The 23,708-nt window shown below is 45.4% G+C and overlaps 2 pseudogenes; one reads left to right on the top strand and one right to left on the bottom strand.

Moving 5' to 3' along the window:
* The first annotated feature begins 12,205 nt into the window (after positions 1–12,205).
* LOC136518111 (protein LURP-one-related 8-like) lies at positions 12,206–13,688 on the top strand (annotated as a pseudogene).
* Positions 13,689–15,139: 1,451 nt separating this feature from the next.
* Positions 15,140–19,141, bottom strand: LOC136516793 (uncharacterized; annotated as a pseudogene).
* Positions 19,142–23,708: the final 4,567 nt, after the last annotated feature.

Here is a 23,708-nt window from a genome sequence, read left to right as displayed (position 1 = left end):
TTTTCAGGATCTAACAGTGTTATTTTTTCGGTTGTAGGCGACGTGTCGTTGACAGTAATACACATATGGTGACTTTGTCAATCTCAAGACTTCTTGATTCAGCTCAGTCCTTCGAATGTGCTTATTAGGTTAGGAAGAACATCGGCAATGATTTCGTCAATCTCAAGATTTATCGATCCAATTATGTCCTTCGAAAATGCCTATTATATTAGGGTATGGTATGCTTATGTGTGTTCACGGGACTCTATCCCTGAGTTTCACAAAGAAACAAAGAAAATTTGACGGACTCTCAATTATAAAAAAAAATATTAATGCGTATGTCGTCATCTCCTCCATCACGCCACAAGAGTCCAGAGAAATATCAACACTTAGGGCTCTTTGGAACACAAGATAGGAAAATGACAGAAATAGGGAAAATACAGGAATTGAAGTACACCACTTCTCCAATCCTATAGGAACTGAAAACATAGGAATATATGACTTGGAAGCCCTTTGGCAACACCTCAGGAAAACAAAAGAATTCGTACAACACTTGTTGCTCTCAGTTTGAACTAAACCGCTAGGCTCTGCAGCAATCCCATGCTCACTGTCTTGTGGTCGAGAGTTGTGCCGCAAACTATCCGAGCCACCGCCACCGATGGGAACAAGATCGTCTGCAGTTGGCCGGATGGACTTGTCTCTACAGTTATTCATCCACGCCGTTCATATATGATCCAAAGCGTCAGCTCAAAAGAAGCTAATCTAACAGGCCTCCAACTGGCCCGCCCATGTGAGCCCATCCCGCACAGCTCTGCCCCTCGCGACTCCAACCTCCGCCGCCGCCGCCGCCGTTTGTCGTTCCCCAGGCCAGGCCACGCGGCTCCTCTGTCATCGCCGGGCGCATCACCTAAGCGCCGCGGTGCTCCAGTCCTCGTTAGGTGCGACACCGGATCGGGCTGCCATCCTCATGCTCACCCACCGAGACCCACTGGCCATGGAGCTCGCAGCGCCCAGCGTGGAGCGTGCAGCTCGCCGGCCACAAGCTCGCACCAAAGCCCGGCTGCTCCCTCTCTCGCGCCCGCGCCGCGGCCATGTTGCGCCCGCGCCGGCCATGACCATACTGATTGATAGCTCGAGCTCGTGCCCCCGACCACGGTGCTCGCGCTGCAGCCAGATGTTTCGCCTGCGCCGGCCATGGGCCCTGCTGCTCGACCTCGCGTCGTCGACCATGGAGCTTGCGCCGTAGCCCAACCGTCGCCTCGTCCGCGCTCGTGGAGCTCGCGCAGCTGACCTGCTTGCACCTTGCTGATATTGGGCCGAAGCCCAGCGAGCAGCGTGGAGGCAGCGCACATGCTCCCGGTCCCGGAGTCCTGCTCACCGTTGGATACCAGTGAACGGCCAGATATCCAGCGACTGCAGAGACAAAGTCGATCTGGCCAACTGCAGACGACCTGGTTCCCACCGATGCAACTGCAGCACCGCCGCGGCACCTGGAGCACCGCTGCGCCGCCACTTGGGTTGCAGACCTCGCCTACGCCACCGCCTCCTCGCCATCCTAGTCGCGGCCCCCGGACCTTGGCTTGCGCCTGGCTCACCGCCGCGCAGTGCCGCCCGGGTCTCCAGCCCGCGCTTCCAGAAAGGTCCGCGGGGGAGGGGAAGGGCGTCGAGGCCAGGCCAGGAAGGTGCGCTGGGGAGGGGAAGTGAGTCTGTAGAAAAATAGTTGCAGAAATAGATTTCAGATCCAAATGCTTGGTGTTATCAGAAGATTTGAGGCAAAAATTACTTATTGAAGTTAAAGAAGTGCGATATAGCCGTGGTTTACGACGGAGGGCAGCACGAATCTTCCCAAAGTAAAAGAGAGTATCCAATCTCAGATTGGGGAAAAAGAAGTTGGTGGGAGATTGGACAAGAAACTTACGGGTTACTTGCAATCCTGTTGGCCGTGGTTCACGATGGGGATTTGGGAGTGTGGCTGTTATGACGGTAGGATCGTAGATCTAGACTTTGACTGTTCTATTCGGTATAACATGTAAAACGGTAGATCTTAGGACATGTAAATCGGTCTACAGAGAGACAGGGAGAGAAAGGGAAGGGTACCGAACCTAAGACCGCAGGGGTGGAGGATCCAGTAGCCTCCATCAGGTTCGTCGATGTAGGCTGCGCACGGGCAACGACGGTCGGTGAAGAGAGGCGACGCAGTGTAGTCGGTGATGCAGTGCAGTGACGATGGGATGACGGTGATGACGGTGGCGGCTTCCCGTCGCTGGCTGCGCGCCCTCTTCGAGATCGGAATTAGGGCTTTGTCGGTGGGGTTTGCGGCTCACGGCTACCTCGTGCTTTGAGCCGCCGGCCCCCACCTCTTTATATAGCGCAGTGCGACAGGGCCCACAAAACCATGTAGGGTTGGGCGCCCCCGATCAGGGCGCGAGACCAAGGCCAATAGACCGTTGGGCTTATTGGTCAGAGATCAATCTAACATTCTCCCCCTTGATCTCACTATTACTTTTATCTTTAAACTTTAACTTCAATCCTTTTATCCTACTCATTTCTTCACGGATGATACATAGAGCATGTCTCATTCGTCACGGCAATCGCCGATAGATTAACAGCTACAATGCACGTCCTCTGATCTGAAATAGTTACTTTAACTTTTGGGCCTCTTTAAGTCCAGGAATCATAGGCTTTCCCTTAAAACTCATGCCGGCTACATGTTCTCTGAACACGTTGGGTGGTAAGTCTTTTGTAAGCGGATCCAGCGAGCATCTTTTCGGTACTTATATGCTCAAGACTTATCATTTTGATCCCGGACTTTATCCTTCATAACATAATACTTTATGTCAATGTGTTTGGCAGCACCACTTGACCTATTGTTGTGAGCATACTGTACTGCTGGATTATTATCGTAGTATAATTTCAGTGGTCTATTGATGTCGTCAACCACCTTCAAACCGGGTATGAACTTCTTTAGCCAGTTCACCTGCCCCGTTGCCTCATAACACGCTACAAACTCGGCATACATTGTGGACGATGGTATGACGGTTTGCTTTGAGCTTTTCCATGAACTAGCTCCCCTGCGAGAGTAACACATATTCAGACGTGGATTTTCTATTATCTCCTGTATAATCAGAATCTAAATATCCCACTATATTGAGTGAATCAGATCTTCTATACGTCATCATGAGGCCTTTCGTTCCTTGCAAATAACGCAAGACTTTCTTTACCAATTTCCAGTGTTCTATTCTAGGATTGCTCTGGAATCTACCAAGTAAACCCGGTAACAATGCCAAGTCAGGCGCGTACACACTTGAGCAATATTGCAAGCTTCCGACAGCTGAAGCATATGGAACCACTTTCATTTGATCGATCTCATATTGGTTCCTGGGGCATTGAAAATCTCCATATCTGTCGCCCTTGACTATAGGAGCAGGTGAGGGACTATATTTGTGCATACTGAATTTCTTTAAGACTTTTTCTATATATGCCTTTTGTGATAGTCCTAATACCCCTTTACTTCTATCTCGGTGAATCTCGATCCCTAGAACGAACGAAGCTTCACCAAGATCTTTCATATCAAATTTTAAGGACAAAAACTTCTTTGTTTCCAGTAGTAGACTGACATCACTACTAGCAAGTAAGATATCATCCACATACAGGACAAGGAAGATAAACTTCCTATTCTTAAACTTTGCGTAGACACAATTGTCCTCAACATTATCTTTAAACCCCAAAATTCTTTATTGTCTGATCAAACTTCAAGTACCACTGTCTTGAAGCTTGTTTTAATCCATAAATAGATTTCTTTAGGCGGCATCCCAAACGTTCTTTTCCTTCCATGACAAAACCTTTCGGTTGTGCCATGTAAACATTTTTCTCTAAGTCTCCGTTGAGAAATGTCGTCTTTACATCCATCTGATGTAATTCCAAATCGTAATGTGCCACTAATGCCATTATGATTCTGAAGGAATCCTTACATGAGACTGGAGAAAATGTCTCATTGTAATCAATCCCTTCTCTTTGTGTAAAGCCTTTTGCCACAAGTCGGGCTTTTATATCTCTCTATATTCCCTTGAGAGTCAAGTTTTGTTTTGTAGACCCATTTACAGCCTACTGTTTTGGCTCCTTTAGGAATTATCTCCAAATCCCAACTTTATTTGCATTCATTGATCTCATCTCATCTTCCATGGCCTCAAGCCACTTTGATGAATGATCACTTTTCATGGCTTCTTCAAATGAGATGGGATCATCCTCCATTTGAAATTCTTCAGTGTTGTACACTTCATAATCAGCAGGAATAGCTGATTTTCTAACTCTTTGAGACCTTCTAGGGGCCTCCTCAATTAGCACATTTTCTGTTTGAGGCTGTTGTTGCTCCCCCTCATGCGTGGCAATAGGTTCTATAGGATCCTGAGGCACAGGTTCCTCATCCTCCATTCATTGTTGCCACAGGTGGGATAACAACAGGTGCTGGCACCACAGTATCTTGTACTGTTGGTGCAGCAACAGCAGGTAGTGAGAAAAATGGGCTCATGAATGATCGGAGTGGGTGCATACACCCGCTTCTCTTCAAGGTCAATTTCTCGAGCTACCATGCTCCCCCTAATCATTTCCATCCTCTAGGAAGACTGCGGTCTCGTTTCCACAAACTTTGTATGTCTGTTAGGACAGTAGAAACGAAAACCTTTTGACTTTTCTGGGTAGCTAATGAAATAGCAACTCACTGTTTTGGGATCTAGCTTCCCAATGTTTGGGTTAAAAACTTTAGCCTCAGCAGGGCTCCCCCACACACGCAGTGGTTAAGTGAGGGTACTCTTCTTGTCCACAACTCATACGGTATTTTGGGCACCGACTTTACTTGGTACTCTATTGAGAATATGAATGGCGGTTTTTAATGCCTCCATCCACAGACTCGTGGGTAAAGTGGAGTAATTATCATACTACGCACCATATCCATCAGGGTACGGTTACGCCTTTCAGCTACTCCATTCTGCTGAGGTTCGCCCGGTGTTGAATACTGGGCGACTATACCATTCTCCTGTAAAAACCTTGCAAAAGGTCCAGGAACTTGTCCATATGGGGTATGCTGACCGTAGTACTCTCCTCCACGGTCAGACCTGACTATCTTAATCTTTAAATCATGCTGATTTTCAACTTCTGCTTTAAATATTTTAAATTTATCCAACGCTTCTATTCTTATCTTTAATCGGATAAATGTAGCCACACCGAGAAGGTAATCGTCTGTGATGTTATGAAATGAATCATAACCATCCATACTTTTCACAGGAAAAGGGACCACATATGTCCTGTATGAATAATCTGTAGGGATTCCTTGGCTTCGTTTGCATCTTTTCTTAATTTTCTTTACATACTTTCCTTTTATGTAATCTCTACATGTTTCTAACTCTGAGAGCTCTACTGGAGAAAGGATATCATTCTTACTAGTCTTTCTATTTCTAGCCCTCTGAAATATGGCCTAAACGACAGTGCCCATAATTTCGACAACGCATCGTGAGTTCTCTTTCGTTTTCTGTTTTTCATTGTTCGATGAGGATACATTCTCATTTACATCACAGTACGGAATTCACATTTTCACGGAAGTGGATAAACAAATAAAGCTTCGTCTTGTCGGGAAGGCAAGACCAATACATTTATTATTAAACAATATCCATTTGCCATTTCCAAAATGGCAATCATAACCATCATGGTCCAACTTTGAACACTAATCAAATTTCTTTGCAAAGAAGGTACATAAAGAACATCTCTAAGAATATTAAGCCATCAGCAAGCTCTAAGGAAGATCACCAACGGCCTCAACATCTGCTTGTTCTCCATTTGCGACTTTAATGAAACTTTCGCTTCTTTGCAAAGTTCTCATCGAACGGAATCCCTGTAATGAATTAGCAACATGAATAGTTGCACCTGAATCAATCCACCAAGTAGATTTTGAAAACTTTACATACAAGGATTCATTTACGAACGTAATAATGTTCTCACCTTTATTCTTCATAATCATCTTTAAGAAATCAGGACAATTCTTTTTATAATGTCCCGTCTTCTTGCAGTGGAGACACTGGTCTTTAGCCACTGGGAATTGCTGGTTCTGAGACTGTTGCATGGGACCTTTTCCAGATGATTTGGAGGAAGAACTGTTATTATAGTTCTTTTTCTTATCTTTTAGGTAGTTGACAGAACCACCTTGTGAAACTTTTATTCTTTCCTCCTCCTGCACACACATGGCTATGAGCTTTTCCAAATCCCATTTTTCAGGCTGTATGTTGTAATTAACAACAAATGTGTCAAATTCTTTGGGCAAAGAAGCAAAAATCAAATGAATAAGAAACTCATCCTTGAGTGCCAAATCCATTGGTTTGAGCTTAGATGCCAGATTGCTCATTCTCAGTATGTGCTCTCTAATGCCACTGCCGCCACCAGAGTACCTTTCTGTACCAGCTGCTTGATCAGCTGGGTTGCATATGTCTTTGAAGAGCCAGTGAACTGACTCTTTATTCTGTCTAGGTACTCTGTGACCGTGTCACAGTCTGGAATTGAGCCCACAATAGCAGGCTCAATCGTGTTCTTTATCACTGCCAGACACTTCTTGTTGGCAGTGACCCATTTCCTATGCTCAAGGTCTACGACATCTTTACAGGAGCAAAATCCCGCTTCTCTGTTCTGCCATGCAGCATCATCTTATCTGTCTCCCTCACCGGTGCCACAGGTTTCTTTGGGACACGGTGTGGTGACAACCCCAGGTCCAACCTCAGCGAGGATAAGAGGCTCGGGTCTATCTTTTGTCTTCCAACACATATAGTATCACCTTTTAAAGTGGGGAATTCTCTTTGATACAACTCATTAAGTTGTTATCCCTCCTGAAAACACAATTCCAAATAGGGTAGAACTGAAATAACAACAATAATTGCATGCCTTAGTTTAACATTGGTCAAAATTAAAACATACAATTATTTTCTACACTAATTCTACATCACCGTTGGGCAGAAATAGAATTAATGTATAACAAAAACATTATAATATTGCCATTAATCAACGTTGGTCAGAATAACAACAATATTATAATCAATTTAAAATATATCTATTTTCAAAATTAAATTCTCCCGTTGGTTCGAATTTAATAATGAAAATTACATCTTAAATACGCAGCCGGAAACATTAACATTCAATAAGCATTTTCCTATTTCCAGAAGTACTTTACTATTTACTGAGACAAAAATATCATTGGATAAATTTTGTACAGAAAACTGTCATGAAATTCAATTCAAATTGATCAATTGTTTTCTGGAAAAATAGAAAATCAAAACTGTCACTGTCCTATTTTTATTTAAGCCATTTCGCCCGATCCAGCACACACGCGGCCCAGCAGGCGCGCAGTCACAGCGCGGCCCACGGCCTGCTCGGGTCGCCGCGTGAGCTCTCCTGGCCCAGCAGCGCGTGGCCCACTCGCATGGCGCGCGCTCCCCCGCGCCAGGCCGCAACCTGGGCCTGGGCCGAGATTTCGACCGAGCGCCCTTTCCCGCCTGGGCTACGGCACTGGCCCAGTCGCTCGTGGCCGTCCATCTCCATCCGACGGGCTGCCCGCGGCGCGTCGCGAGATCAAAACCCAGCGACCGACGCGGCGCCCTTGACCTAGCGTCATTCGGCTTCGCTCTCTCTCTCTCTCTTCGCCCCTCACTGCTCTCTCCTCTCCACTCAGTCCCGCCGCAGCAGACACCGAGCGAGGAGCTTTCGACGGCGAGAGAGATCAGCAAGCCACCGGCGCCGTCTCCGGCCCCCTCGCCGGCGTGCGCGCTCCCCAGTGGGTGAGCGCGCCGCCGTCGAGCGGCCTGGCCGTGGCGCCCTAGTGGCCGTCCGACGAATAGATCACCCCCAGCCGGCCCTCTTCTTCCCCGACGCGCCGGCGTGACTGAGTGCCATGCAACGGTGAGGTAGGCCACCCTCTTACCTTTCTCCCCTTTCTTTTGATTCTTTTGATTGTTCGGTTGTGACCCGATATTGACGATTAGGGTTAGGGGTGGGGGTTTGGGATGGCTCTGTTTTGGTTTTCCCGAAATGATTTCGGGTTTTAGGGTTCGTTTTATCATGAAAACGAGCCTCAATTTTCCTTTACCCAGTTAGGGTTAGGGTTCATCCGAACCCACTGTCGGCCGAAGCCCCTTCTACATTCTAGATCCGCACTGGATCTCTTCATCTTTTGCTTTTCAACCGATTTATCCGTTCTAGATCAAAACCCTAGCCATATCTATACCCTAAACCGTGGCTCTGGTACCATTGTTATGGACTGTAGGATCATAGATCTAGACTTTAACTGTTCTATTCGGTATAACATGTAAAACGGTAGATCCTAGGACATGTAAATCGGTCTACAGAGAGATAGGGAGAGAAAGGGAAGGGTACCGAACCTGAGACCGTAGGGGTGGAGGATCCAGTAGCCTCCATCAGGTTCGTCGATGTAGGCTGCGCACGGGCAGCGACGGTCGGTGAAGAGAGGCGACGCAGTTGTAGTCGGTGATGCAGTGCAGTGACGATGGGATGATGGTGATGACGATGGCGGCTTTCCGTCGCTGGCTGCGCGCCCTCTTCGAGATCGGAATTAGGGTTTGTCGGTGGGGTTTGCGGCTCACGGCGAACCTCGTGCTTTGAGCCGCCGGCCCCCACCTCTTTATATAGCGCAGTGCGACGGGGGCCCACCAACCATGTAGGGTTGGGCGCCCCCGATCAGGGCGCGAGACCAAGGCCCAATAGGCCGTTGGGCTTATTGGTCAGGAGATCAATCTAACAGTGGCTTCATGTGGACTACGATGGAGTCGACACTGCATGGCCAGCGAAGGAGGATGAAGTGGCAGGCTAGCGATGGGGCGGTCGTCGCAACGCCGGCGATGAGGACGCTCGCATCACGTAGGCGGCGGCAGACGCTCCTGTGGCCCGCGGCGGAGACGAAAGCCACGCCACAAAGGAACTGGAGAGCCCACTCGGCTTGCGCTGGTTGGCAATAGAAGACCTCGGTAGTATCGGATAGGAAAAAGTCTACTTTAACCCCCACCTTCTACTTCACCCCCAACTATAAAAATGTCTATTTTATCTCCTGAATTTTCTAAAACCGTCTATTTTACTCCTGACGGTTTCCAACCGCGGGTTTGCCACAATAACAGTGGGTTTGCTACAGTAACATTGGTTTGAATTTTCTTTTTTATTTTCGGTGAATCTTTGAAAAATCATAGTAAATCATAGAAAAATCATAAAATAAAAAATCTAATTTTGTTGGACTCCACATGAGTAGATCTACATAGTGAATATATAATACGGTATGCTTTAGTACAAAATTTTTACTGTAGCCTTAGATTAATTGAAAAATCTAATTTTGTCTGTAATTAATTAGAATAATTCATAGCTGCAGCTTCTATGGTCCAATTGTGGTATATTTTAATGGTACGCTAATTATGTATGCTTGAACTATAGTAAAAATTTCGTAATCATTGGACTATGTATAACTTAGTTATAGATAAATTCTAATTAATTACAGACAAAATTGGATTTTCCAATTAATCTAAAGCTACAAAAAAAAATTTGTACTAAAGTGTACCGTATTATATATTCACTGTGTAGATCTACTCATGTGGAGTCCAATAAAATTAGATTTTTTATTTTATGATTTTTCTATGATTTACTATGATTTTTTAAAAAATCATCGAAAATAAATAAAAAAAAAGAATTCAAAACCGACAGCACTGTAGCAAAAACAATGTTACTGTAGTAGATCCGCTGTTACTGTAGTAAAGCCGCCGCTGAAAACTGCCCAGGGGTAAAATAGACGGTTTTAGAAAGTTCAGGGGATAAAACAGACGGTTTCATAGTTAGGGTGAAATAGACTAAGTATGAAAGGTGGAGGGTTAAGTAGACTTTTTCCTATCGGATAAAACACTAACAAATAATCGCCTCCAAAAGAACGCCAAGCCTGTTGTACCGCCAAGCAGTAAAGAAAAACGCGCGAAGCCACGCGGACGAGCTATTTCTTTCCCGCCATGAAAGATTCCAAGAGGTCTGAACTCATGCTTTTTTTCCTATGGAATTCAGTTGTAGGTTTCTAATCCTATGGAACGCTTGCTTGCCTTTTCTTATGAACCAAAGAGTAGGATAGGAAAGTTTCCTTAGGGCTCGTTCGTTTGGAGTCGTTACTGTCCGGAACAATTTCTGCTAAAGTTTGCTACGTACAATTTAAATAAACATTCCTTGCCGGAACGGTTCGGGACGTCAATCCCCGGAACCGAACAGGCCCTTAGGAGCTTTGAATCGTACGAAATTCCTTTCCCATTCCTTCAATGCAAAGGGGCCTTTAGTCTGCACGGCTGGCTGGCTACTGAAACTCCAACGACAATCACTTCGTAGCCATTAGATTAGATCCATGTAGAATAATCTTAAGCTAGCAGCTAATAACGACATCACCGTACAGCAATTGTTAAAAGCCATAAGCTTGGCGTTCTTGCTTATGGTTCGAGATAAAGATCTCGCTGCCTTCATCGCTTCGCAGCTGCCACTAATCAATCGTTTTTATTCTAATCTCCAGCCGACCACGCCGGGTGCTGACGAGCGCGGGCGGCGGCAGCGACTCAGCGAGCGCCTATGCGGGGGCTGCATCTCTCGGCCGCGGGCCGCCCCCAGCGCTCGCTCGCCTCATCCTGGCCACCCGAATCCCCACCTCGTGCCACGCGTTCGGTCGGTTTCGGGGAATGATTTTGACCAGCGACAGCGTAAGAACATCTTTTTTAATGAATGAAACGACAGCGTAGAACATGGCCAAACCGCTTAAAGAATTGGCTATGATTAACCAATATTACCAACCCGAATTTCAAGAGCAGCGATGTTGATTGCGAATGCGAGAAATATCGGGGTTTATAGTGGTCGTAAATTTTAGCAACGCCGTCGAGCCGGAGACTGTGAACACAGAAGAGGGCAAGAGCTTGTTTGGTAGAGCTTCGTTCTTATTCTCTGATGCAATAATTCCTGCAAAATGAATAGACATCAGTAGGAAGTGTAGTTCTTAGTATAAATGAGGAAGCGATTTTTATACTGATCACTCTTTGTAGTTTGGCTGAGAGAAGTGATACCATGAAAAAGATGCTCCAAGGAGGCTGCCAAACGCTGTAATTATAGATTCTAATAAGGCTAATTAACAGCCTTTTATGAGTAACAAAATGCATCAGATTCGTTTTACAGTCTTTCTTAAACTTCTCATAGTAAACTCCAATATCAGCCTGGTTTGAAAACATTATGAAGAGTGGGGGAGGATTTGAAGAGGTGGCTACATAAGCCTACTTTGTTAACAAATTTGTTGTATGGTTAAGGCTCTGTTTGGCATAGCTTCTCACCAACAGTTTCATGAGCTATGGTGAGTCTTTTTTTTTTTTTTTGCCAAACACCCTTTTTTAAACGCATCTTCATGGGTGAAGCTTTTTTTATGCTCTCACAAAGGAAAGAGGGAGGTGAAGCTGACAGAAATAGCTTTTCACTAGCTATTTTCCTCATTTCTCTCTCTTAGTCATGCATGAAGTTGTTGGTGAAGCTATTTACCAAACATTTTTTTTCAAAACAACTCTCTTCACCAAGAAAGCTTCTCGTGAAGCATTTTCCAAAAAAAACAACTTCACTAATAAAGCTGAGTTGTGCCAACCAAATAGGACCTAAGATTCCTTCCAATCTTAAAAATCTTGAAACGATGGCTTCCTCTTGCACCTTTAAAAGAAAGCGCTGTCATTATTTTTGGAACGCAATGTGCGCAAACACTCTACATACATGCACCCGCCCTGGAATTCTCACCTGCATATCCTGCGTCTAGGGGCAAAGCTAGAGAAAAACCAAAAGGGTATGCTTGTCTCATGCCTACAAGGATTTGTGACATAAGTGTACGAATATGATCTGTTTTTTTATTTTTGTGTTGGTGCGGCCATACCCAATCTTCTGAACATAGCTCCGCCTCTGCTGTGTCCATGACCTATTATGCATTACGTTGGCTTATCTTAAACTTGATAAAGTAATTGTAACTTAGCCGGCGCTGAAAAAATAATGATCTGTAAATATGTGCACCTATGCTAAATCAAGATTTAAACTCAAGTGGACATGTTCCATCATTTATGATACCTAACCAATACATCTACCTTATATCTTTTAAACCGGCCTCAAGAAAGTAATGCTTACCATACATTTATAAGCAAACAATATATACTTCTAACCCTTTTACCTGATTGTAGTCCTCGGGTGGATCCTAGCCAAGATTCATGTTTACATGAGTGTAAATGTGTCTCTATTGTATTGTCTAAAGTTTCATGTTAGTTTAAACTTTAGATAAAAGTGGCAGAGCATTATTAGGGTGGAATATATAGTTAATAATCTCATCCCCTGCCCCAATACACGTGAGAGCCATCTGCCACATAACCCTTCCAACCCAACCTAATTATCCAGGGGCATTCCTGTCCATGGAGTGTGTATATATACTGCTCACGTCCACCCCTCTTTCTCAAGCCGTGACACAATCATAAACTGCCATTTCTCTCCTCCCTCTAGCATAGCTAGCGAGCTAACTTCCTCCCTCCCATCTCTCCACCATTCTTAAATCTAGAAACATCAGTCTGCTGATCTAAGCATGACGGCGAAGGTACACCCGAACGTCGCCGTGCCGCCGTCCCTCGGCCAGCAGCCGGGGCCGGCGCCGGCGCCGGCCGACGAGGAGCCGGTCACTCTGACGGTGTGGCGCAAGTCGCTGCTGTTCAACGGCAGGGGGTTCACGGTGTTCGACGCCCGCGGCGACCTGGTGTACCGCGTGGACAGCTACGCGTCCGACTCCCGCGCGGAGGTCGTGCTCATGGACGCCGCGGGCTGCCCCGTGCTCACCCTCCGCCGCTGCAGGAATCTGATCGGCCTCGGGCTGGGGTCCGACCAGTGGCTGGTGTACCCGGGCGAGGAGACCCGGCGCCTGCCGCCGCTCTACGCCGTGAAGCGGGCGGCGCAGTACATGCGCGGCGGCGGCGGGGCGGCGGCGGCGCCAAGTCCATGGCGCACGTCGCGGCGTGCTCTAGCGGAGCCGCCGCGAAAACCGGCGCCGGCGGGTACGAGGTGGAGGGGTCGTACCTGCGGCGGCGCTGCACGGTGTACGACGAGCGGCGGCGGGCCGTGGCGGAGGTGCTCCCCAAGGAGACCGGTGGGCTCGGACGTGTTCCGGCTGGTGGTGCAGCCCGGGATGGAGGTGTCGCTGGCCATGGCCGTCGTCCTCGCGCTCGACCAGATGTTCGGCAAGCCGTCCCTGCTCAGGAGCTGGTCCTCCTAGTGCAGCGCTCTCTGTATATCGCCGCCGTGCCATTCCATTGGCATGGGTGCTTTTTTCCCTCTTCTTTTGCCCCCCCAATTGTTTGGGCCCGGGAGCACAGCAGTTGCTCATGGCTGCCATTTTTTTTCGTTCCTCTTTGATATCAAAAAGCCGATTAACTGGGGTCACTCATAGAATGTGAACGTGGATTGAAGCTCCCCTTGGCGTGTGTGGGTTTTTTTTTAACCCGGCACCCGGCAGTAAAACCTTACACCTTGTAAAGAGGGAGCAAAGTGTAAATACTTCAAAAAAAACAAAAAAAAAGAGGTTAGAGTAGGACAATTCCCCTGTGTCTCTCTCTGTTTTTCCCCACTATTGCATTTTCTCATGCGCAGTCTGAATTGCGTTCGGAGAATCAACTTTTTTTTCAGAAGAAAAGGTTGGCATGCCAACAAAAATCACTTGGACAGTGCTGCTGTGTCAGTTCAAATTCAGTCCACACATATGCCCTGTTCACTTGACTGATAAGCCATGGCTGAAAGTACTGTTGCCTGATTTGTTGTGAGAGAAATATTGTTCGTTGGTTAAAAAAAATACGGTTTATAAGCCAAGCGAACGGGGCGATAAAGAGGAGAGGGGCATGCTTGAGCTTGAGCGTCACGCTTGTTTGTCCCCCACTTCATGAGCCCATGTACATACATGCTACCATGATGGAGTGGCGAGACTGAGACTGCACGGTGGATCCGGGCCAAGCATCTGGACTGCCCTGCCCGGGACCGAAATCCTAACGGCCTCGCCGGCACGCGGCGAAACAAATGGTTGGTGGCGTGCTTCCTTTTTCCAGGCGCCAGCCCTGGTCGGCTCAGCACTTGATCACTCTGGTTTGGTCTAGTCGTCTTGCTTGCCCCAAGCGAAGCTAGTGGTGCGTGTTGAAATTCCGGACGCCGAAAGTTCTGCCGTCGGAGATCGCCGACTCGCCAAGGTGGTTGCGTCTTGGTCTTTCGGCACCAGCACCGCGCCATGCGGGGTGGCCGTGAGGGCGGTGAGGTGGTGGAGCACAACAGACTGCACCGGGGCCGGGCCGAGCGTAGTGGCCTAGTGGGTGGCCGCAGGATTCAGAGTTTTAGAGTTCGTTTGGAAGGCAGGAGTTCCATTAGCAAACGCTCCAGTTCCCGTGTTGCAAACGAACCTCAGGCCTGTTGCTCCTCTCTAGTCAACCAAAGTTTAGATTAATCTAAATTCTGGCCACGAAAAAACAAGACTGACTTGTGCTTGAGTATGCACTCTGAATGAGCAGCATCCTCTCTGGTGACTACTGAGGCCCCCCTCGGCTTACTAAAACTAGCTAAAAAAGACTGTTCTAACTAAATTGTTGTGAGAAAAAAACACTGTTCCAACTAAAAAAACAAGCCGAACAAACCAAATATGGGATAAGCCGAACGAGGCCTAAGCACCCTCACCAGGCCTAAGACATTCAGTCAGAGTATAGGATTCCGCATTTCTGAGCATACATACTCTTGGCAGTTCAACAGTGAAAGCATTTCGACGAAATGAGAACTCAACGAATGAATTTCATTACTTGCAAGGAACATCCGTTACACTTGAACTCGCTCTGTGGCTGAGTTGAGGGACATAATCGGCATTCCCAAAAAGCTACATGCTACAGTGAAAACGCACAACGATTGCCAATTCTACAACGAATCTGGATGGTTCTGATTTCTGAATGGGTGGAGAGAACTCTTGGCATGCTGAGATAAATAAAAATTGCCTCAAAAATGAAGCATCAACGTACCTGGTGGGCGGTGGCTAAGGGGTCCTCTTCATGCCCCCTGCCACAGTGAGGTACTAAGCTGTTAATACACATACAGGTGAAGATCACCGTGCTGTGGGTGAAAGCCTGCCACAGTTTCAGCTTTCAGTTCGACCACACATGGACAAGGCCATGCCGGTTGCCAGTGTAGATCTCATCACGATCTTCGTCATAGTACAGAGCTGTGATGTCCTCAAGGGCCTCCGAGACCGTATTCTGGAACCTCCATGCTTTCTTTTGCTTGCATGAATTTCCAGGATTTATTTTGGCCAAGCATTTGCCAGTCAGTATGCTGCTGATGTTTATAGAGCCAGCTGCATTATAGGAAAGAAAGATTATTGTTCAATAATTTTATAAGCGCCAGCACAAGAAATGCAGTTTCATTCAATAATCGTAAAAGGAAGGATGAAATGCAATATTAAAAAAGAAGTCCCAGCCAAATACTAGGCACTATATTTGTAAGTTACAAAATAAGTTTGAAGTAGTGAATACCATGCGTGTGCCATTTTATGTACATCACACTGAAGTGAAAAAAAAAAACTACAGTGAATTCCATCCAAAACAGTTGACCAATTTATCAAACTGAAACAAAATCAAGCTTAGAACGAAACATGCATCATGATCTATGAGATTCAGGCAATGGCAATTTTAGTTAAATTAGTTTGATCTGAGAAGCACATGAAACATGATCTAGCTGGCAGTGAAAGAACATTACAAGGGAAAATCAAAAGAACATAACCAGGAGAATGCAACACGCACTGCAATAAAAAATACAGGAGCAGTTGAACAATATATATAAAAGATGCTCACCATTTTCTTCTGAAGATGAATCAGTTGAGTCAGCCTTGCAGTATGAAATAATAAGATCTTGATCACTTGTAATGTATATGTTGTTTGTGTTGCAGTCAGTGTGCCACAACAGGTGATCTTCAAATGATGTGACCAGTTCACCTCGAAAGTTCCAAACTGCTACTGATCGATTCCTGAATGTCAGGAACAGTTGCAGCTCATACAGAAAGATAAAGGCAGATGGAGTCATAAACTCAGTTCTGCTCACTTCTGTCAACTGGAAGTTCCTTACCTACAGAATATTAGGTACACGAGTGAGTTCAGAGTTAAAACCCTAATGACGAAACAAATATTCTTTGTTTGATTGCATTTAGGTACAAGGCTTACATCCAGAATTTGGAAGATTCTCTCCTTCCTGCTTGACCAGAAGCTTTTCATTGAACTGTTCAATGAAATCTACCTTCTTGTTACGATGGAGAAGGTGGCTGAAGGACTTCAAGACTGTACCATCCTCAATGGAAAGAATCTTCAGAGGTACCGAGCTGCTTGTTCTTGTATAAATTCAATAGCATTATCCCAGGGCTATGACAAGAAAAGAGATAATTTGAGATTGGACAAATGCAAATTGCAAATATGTACAGCCAACTGAAGAATCAAATAAAATACTTCAAGCTGAAAGTATACAGACAAGATCTGCTGTAAGAACTACTATTGCCCAGAGTCCATGCGCTAGTATATATCCTACCCTATATTTGAATGATTCTGTCCATTTTAAAGATGTCTAAGGGGGGCTTGGATCCCATGGGCTATTAGCCCTGGCTTTTGGATGCCAAATAGGAGGGTTGAACATGGGCTAATAAGAACTAGTGGGGCCTCAAGCCCATTAGCTTTCATTAGTCCCTGTTTAGCCCATTATCACAAGATGGGCTAATTTTCAGCCCCAGGATCCAAACACCCCCTAAGTGCCAAACCTGTTGCTGTTATGACTTCTGATGTAAGAGACATTAAAATGATGGCTGATCAATTTACCACACATCAAAGTCGAAAGAAGCATAAAGAGTATCTAATACAGTAACACAGGAAAAGGGAACACAGGAAGAAGGAAATATCAAATTACCTGATCTTTATTTCTTGAACATTCTTATCAGACACCGAATACAGTAGCGTGTAGTTTTTCAAATCAAACACCTTGTAAGTGCTGTTTATTGATGAGATGGCATCAGAGCAGATTCACAGAAGATTCAGTTTCTTTTAGCCATTACCAAAGTCAGTGACTCAGCAATCAGCATACCTGTCTTGAGCAGAGTAAGTCAAAACCTTCCCATTGACATCATCAAACTCTACAAATCCAGGCCATTTCAATGACTCAGACTCGAAAAGAGGGAAACCAGCATCTGGTTGTCCTCGCCGAATGTACCTTGAATAGTTGGGGTAAAATGTCTTAAGGAAGATGACATAACAAAAAAACAATTGCATTGATAAAGCATATGGAACAACAAGCATACTCTATTCGAGTTGTTCTGCATCGCAGAGCACTGAAGTTTTCAGAACCATATACTGACACAGTAATGAGTGAATCATTATTCTTGTTGTAAAATAAACTGCGGATAACTTCATCTGGACTTCCATTCAGAAAGCATATTCTCTGATTTGTCTCTGGAAATATAAAAAGAGAATCTCAGGACAGCCAGAGGAAGCAGAAATGGATTGCAAGAAGGCAGGAATGCCATACCTCTACTAAAAGCAGCACATACTCCTGACTGTGATAAAGCAAAGACTATATCACGCGCTGCAACTATCTCAATGATTTTTGACCTTTTCCTCAAGTAAGGGAGTAGCAAAGTGTTCTCCTTTGGATCATGAGTATCAAACTCTTCCTAAAAGCTGACAGCAAAGATGATTTATCAGAAACTTAAAGTGCAGTCAATCGATGTTACCAAAAACAGAACTTGAGATAAATTTATTGCTGCACAGTGACAAAAAGACAGATATTGCGAAGGTTGACAGCTCTAATACGGTGATTTCCCTGGCACAAAGTGATTGTGTTTGAGCATTGGAGTGCCAATGATAACACAAACCTAGTTATTCAAACTAGGAATGACATCCTTGCTCTTCATTGACTGCAGAATAAGTACTAAAATAATACTTCAGAAATACGAGACAAGATTGGCAAATTCATACTACAGAACAAAGACATCAACTGGCACAGAGGTGACAGTCAGTTACTTGGTTAGCAGCTGATTCCAGCATGTGTAGCACCAACCCAACTTGGCAGCATAGAGACCTACAGCAGAGAATTGTAACTGGCATTTGCTACAGCCTATAGGGGATAAGCAGATTCAAACAATCCTAGATTATCAGGTTTCGGACAATCTCAAACATCAGCATTTCAGCGCACAGTACCCTCTTTTTCCTTGACCAAGAAAATATCAATGTGCCCCCAAATAAAATAAAATAAAAAAGTGCCCCGGACTGAACAAACCAGAACTGTACAAATGCCTAAGCAGACCAGTGCGAAGGCAAAGAGGGTTTTGACACACACACAGTCGCACAGATGAAGATTAAATTTTTGGCGACTCCTCAAACAAGCATTGCTATATAAGCCGCACAACACGTATCAGACAATCTTAACCTCTCATCGGGCACACCGTTCAGCACTGAACTCCACTCGCAGCTACCAACAAGAATTCAAAAGCATGCTAAACAGATCTCACGTAAATCGGCCGGCTCACTCTAAACTAGGCCAGTGAACACCCCCGACCCGTAATTCCTCACACCAAGAACTGGCAGCTAACCACGACACGGGGCATACGAAAAGGATCTAACTTACTGACGCTTGAGATAGTGGTAACGGGGCTAGGGGCAAACCTGCAGCTGTATGTTGCGGAAGCGCTCCTGCGCGGCGCTCAAGGCGAAGGAGCGGTCGCGGCGGGAGCTGATCTCCCGGCGCTGCAGCTTACGCACGCTGCTCACTACCGCCTCCTGCCTCGGCCTCTTCCTGGCCGCCACCACCCGCCGCCCGCTGCACGGGCGCGGGCTCGCCGAGATCCGCCTCGGCTCCATTTCCCACCCACTCCGCGCTCTCCGCCGAAGAGGTAGATTTGGGGGCACGCCCCGTCAAGCCGCTGCGGCGAGAGGCATCGCTGGCGTGGCAGAGATGGCTCCCCGGTGAGGCCTAGGGTTTGGGAGCTCGAGCTCCGGCTCGGAGATTGGGGGGAGAAGAGAGAGAGACAAACAGGGATACGGAGATAGATGAAGGGAAATGGACAGGTGTTAAAGATCACGCGCACTGGTAATCTCTGACATGTGGGGACATAGCGTCAGTGAGTGGCGGGCTGCGTGGGCGGGATCGAAGAGTTGGCTACGCTGGTTTGAAATTCTCGGGTTGTGTCCGAGCGAACGCAACCTGGCCTCCTCATGAAAGATTTCGCTGATACGTGGGTCCCGATTTACTGGGTCCACCTATCAGTCAGATGGGTAGTAACGGACTGAGTTGGTGTTGCACAAGATGTGATGTGATTTCATTTTCGTCCCATGGTGGAAGTAGCGCTCGGCGTGGACCGTGGAGCGTTCTATTTTTGGAAGGTTTTGGTTTCCATTCAAAATTTGAATGGAGCGCATCTGCGCATGGTTTCGTCGCTCTCCAAAAGGGCAGAGAGTTGGAGGGAGGAGAGCTAAGGCCCTGTTTAGTTCCTCCCAAAATGCTAAATTTTTCAAGATTTTCCGTCACATCGAATTTTTGGACGCATGCATGAAGCATTAAATATAAATAAAAAATAAAACTAATTACACAGTTTAGACAAAATCCACGAGACGAATCTTTTAAGCCTAATTAAACTATGATTGAACACTAATTGCCAAATAACAACGAAAACGCTACAGTGTCGTTTTGCCAAAAATTTCGGCAACCAAACTGGCCCTAAGCAAAATTAAAATTTTCATGAAGCACGTGGTCGCGGCAAAAGGCAAGGAAATTGGGAACGCAGTGAGCGAAATAGGAAATTGATATTTGGATGAAGCGTATGTTTTTGTGTTGGGCATTTGCATTCGTACCTCTACTTTAAAGGTTAATATTATTTTCACCTAATTTTAATTCAATATAATTTTAACCCGACCTTTTCAAGCCGAATATTGAGGGTCTGTTTCTATTTGGTTGGAGTCCTTGACTCCTTGTGCTAGGCAACTTGGCCAAGCATCCCTCTACACCTTGGCCTCCAAAATCCAACGCTTCAGATTGCCTTGCCTAGTCAGACTTTGCCAAGCTCTTGCCTAAGTTTAGTCTCTGTCACATCGGATGTTTGAATAATAATTTGGAGTATTAAATATGGATTAATTATAAAACTAATTGCACATATGGAGACTAACATGCGCTAACGATGGATTAACTCGCAAATTAGTATCTATTTATGCAATTAGCTTTATAATTAGCTCATATTTAGTTCTCTTAGTTAGCATCCGAATGTCCGATGTGATAGGCACTAAACTTTAGTCCCTGGATCCAAACACCCCCTGTCACTACCCCGTTTGGAGGCACTAATGGTGTTAATTCCTGTATAGAAAAACAACTTTTCTAACACAAATTTGCCTCCACTTTTTTTAAAAAAAAACTTTATGTTTTCCCCCTGTTTTAACTTAGAATGATGTGGACAACATTTTGACATGTGTTGGGTACTGCACATAGTTGCATGCCTATGCTTAATTGATCAAGGAGTAGTAGTAGATGGCGTGGCGGTGTCATGCAATGTATCAAAAAAACAAAACATCTTATAATGGACAGGGGCTAGCAGAAGATGATGGTGTTGGTGTCCTACGGGGAGCGGCGCTCCTTCAAAGTCCGACGGCAGTGCGGAGATGCGGGCCTCGGGCTGGTCCTACCTAGTTTGTAAGTCATGCTTATCGAGCAGCTCGGCATGAAAATTGGCTCAGTGTGTTGTGCCTGGCCCGATGGCCAGACACTAAGCCCTCTTCAGCATGGCACGGTGGCCCGACGTGCTGTGCCTGGCCCGACGTCATCAGGTCGTGCTTTTACAGGCCCCATGTTGAATGTCCCATTTGACCATCTATAGGCCCCTTTGGGTCGGACGGTGCGATGGTCGTGGAGGCCGGCACCACACGCACGAGGCCATCGAGATGGAGCTCGACGCGTCGCAACTGTCCTCATCCATGAGCAGGTAGGTGATTGGTGATGGAGCTAGCTACAGTGTTGATAGCGAAAGTGTGCGCGTGTGTGGATAGGGATGGTAGCATGTCAGGTAACGTGTAGGAGAAGTAAATACCCACCCGCGATAAATTACCTATCGGGTAAAATTTCGTACCCACATCTATACCTGCGGGTAAGATTTTGTATCCATACCCGCATCTGTTGGGTACGATACCCGCGGGTACTCGCACCCTGTTCGCTCGATCGTTCATGTGGTTTATAAGTCGGCTGATGATATTTTGTTGTGAGAGAAAAATAATGTATCATAGCTGATAAGCATGGCCGATACGATCAAGCGAACAGGGTGTAGATTATCACTAGAATAAGTAGAATTATGTGTATTTTTAGCACTAGCGGGTGAAGCAACCTACTCGCACCTATACCCATATGTAGAATCTTATCAAATACATGTGCCTACACCCACAGATAAAAAGTTTTGTACCCACGTCACACCTATCGGATACAATTCCTATGGCCACTTACACCCGCAAGCAGGATTGTCATCCTATGTGTGGACAACTGCGTGGCTGTGGCATAGCACCTGACGAACGTGAGCGTGGTGGCACATCGGCTGGTGTGCCTGTTAGCGGCATGACGTGTATGTCGTGCGCGTGCTAATATAGCCATGGGCAACCGTTCGACATCCCCCGAGGGCCGAGGTGCTGCCGGAGATGGATCGCACGCTGGTGTTGGGATAAAAGGGCAAAAACAATGGACAATTAATCTGTCTTGAGATGAATTATGAGCAGAACGTCTACCACCAAATCAGTAGCTGAAATTAACAATCACATGCACAATAGACACAACGATTTACGTGGAAAACCTCCTCAAGGTGAGGACTAAAAAATATGGGACCAACCAATCCACTCCAAGCTTTCACTATAATCAATAATACATACAAAGAGTCTTCTCTAAAGCATTTAGAGGATTACACGAGCAACAACACATTCATCAAGTTATAAACTTGGCATCAACTACAACCACAACCTTCTAACAAAGAGGAATAACAGCAGCCAAACAGAGAAGTCATAGATTATGTCTCTCTCGGTAATCAGTTCATATCTTACAAACTACAGCTTTACGGTGCACAAATTTTGGTAGGCAAGTAGATCCACAAGTCCCCTAACCACTGATCAAATTTTAGCTCAATCGGGCACTATTTGACCACCCAAACAAACCATCAACCAAAACTGCTCTGTTTTGAAACTCCAGCGACCCGAACTGACAAAACCCTCTCAAATCTAATGCTCTACTCAACCAATTCTCAAACCAACTGAACAGATCGAAAGTACTCTAAGTAAGGAACGAGGTCACTAAGTTTGGTGCCAATCCAACCATGTTTGGGCCTCCAATCACCGGCTAAATAGTGCACAGTGAAGGGAATGCTAAATTTTCAATGGCATGTAAATGATTGGTATAATTTTTTATGGCATATAAGGAATTCTCAGATAACAGCACAAATAAATTTGAGCCATTGATTTTTTTCACATCCAATTTCAAAGATAAAATAGGATGCATAATCTTATGTGCGCCTAGAGATCAATCACACACATAAGCTGAAAATTATAAAAATTATCATCGCAAGTGTTTATTACATCAGGAATATTATCACACAGTCTTCACATAAATATAGCGGAAAATATAAAGATAACTCTCCCGCGGAAGCTCCATAGCACAGGGACGTCAACTGTTGGATCACAAGACTAGTAATCCTCAGGAAAATCGTCATTACCACAACAATCTGTTACCCCTCCGGGATTTTTATCCAAATAATGAAAATAAATAAGCGTAAGTACATCTCGTACTCAACAAGTGTAACATGGGATTCATGAGGCTCAAAAGGCTTGAGACAGGTTTAACCGCATTTAGCTTTTAGTTGTCACAATTTTAGCATATGAATAGCATCAAGTTGTCATAAACCCAATAAAACACACGATCAATATAAACATGAATAATATATAGCAAAAATAATTAATTAATAGTGATCATATATTCCATAAGGGTTCCAAGGCCACTTGTTACCGTGAGCACGACAGTTATAATAGTTTTACACTTTGCAGAGGTTGTACACTTTCACTATGAGTCGTGTTTCCTTTTTGCCCGGGGTTTGCAAGTCCCCAAAACACTACCAAAGTGAACAGTCAGGGTACACTATGGAGCCTTTCAAAGGCTCATCTAACAAGTTAGGGCCGCTAGGATTTCAATTGGCAAACAGATATAGAGCTCTCCTTCTAAATGGCACATTCCGCACAGGCTATACACATAAAGACAGAGGCCGCACTATACCCGATTCGGCAAGCCCCTTTTACGCCGTAAAGATAACCACTAACAAGCTAAAAAAGGTCCTTGTACTAAGCTAAAGCCAGAGCTATGTGGTCCTCATAGTTGTACTATAAGTCATAAATAATCACTTACAGATAAGTCCTTAAGAATCTGAAGCATTTAGAAAGTAGCTAAATACTCCAACCCCTTTTTATCAAGTTGCTAAAAAGTCATATTTTATGTTTGTTGCATATAACATTAGTCAAGTTACAAGATCATGGTTTTGTTGAGCACTAGCAATAGCTATCCCAATGCGTATCACATAGGTGACAAGGTATGAGTACAATTCTAGAAAATCTTTA

Source organism: Miscanthus floridulus, chromosome 17, assembly GCF_019320115.1.
Source record: "Miscanthus floridulus cultivar M001 chromosome 17, ASM1932011v1, whole genome shotgun sequence".
Lineage (NCBI taxonomy): Eukaryota > Viridiplantae > Streptophyta > Magnoliopsida > Poales > Poaceae > Miscanthus > Miscanthus floridulus.
This window is presented reverse-complemented; position numbering and strand designations above follow the sequence as displayed.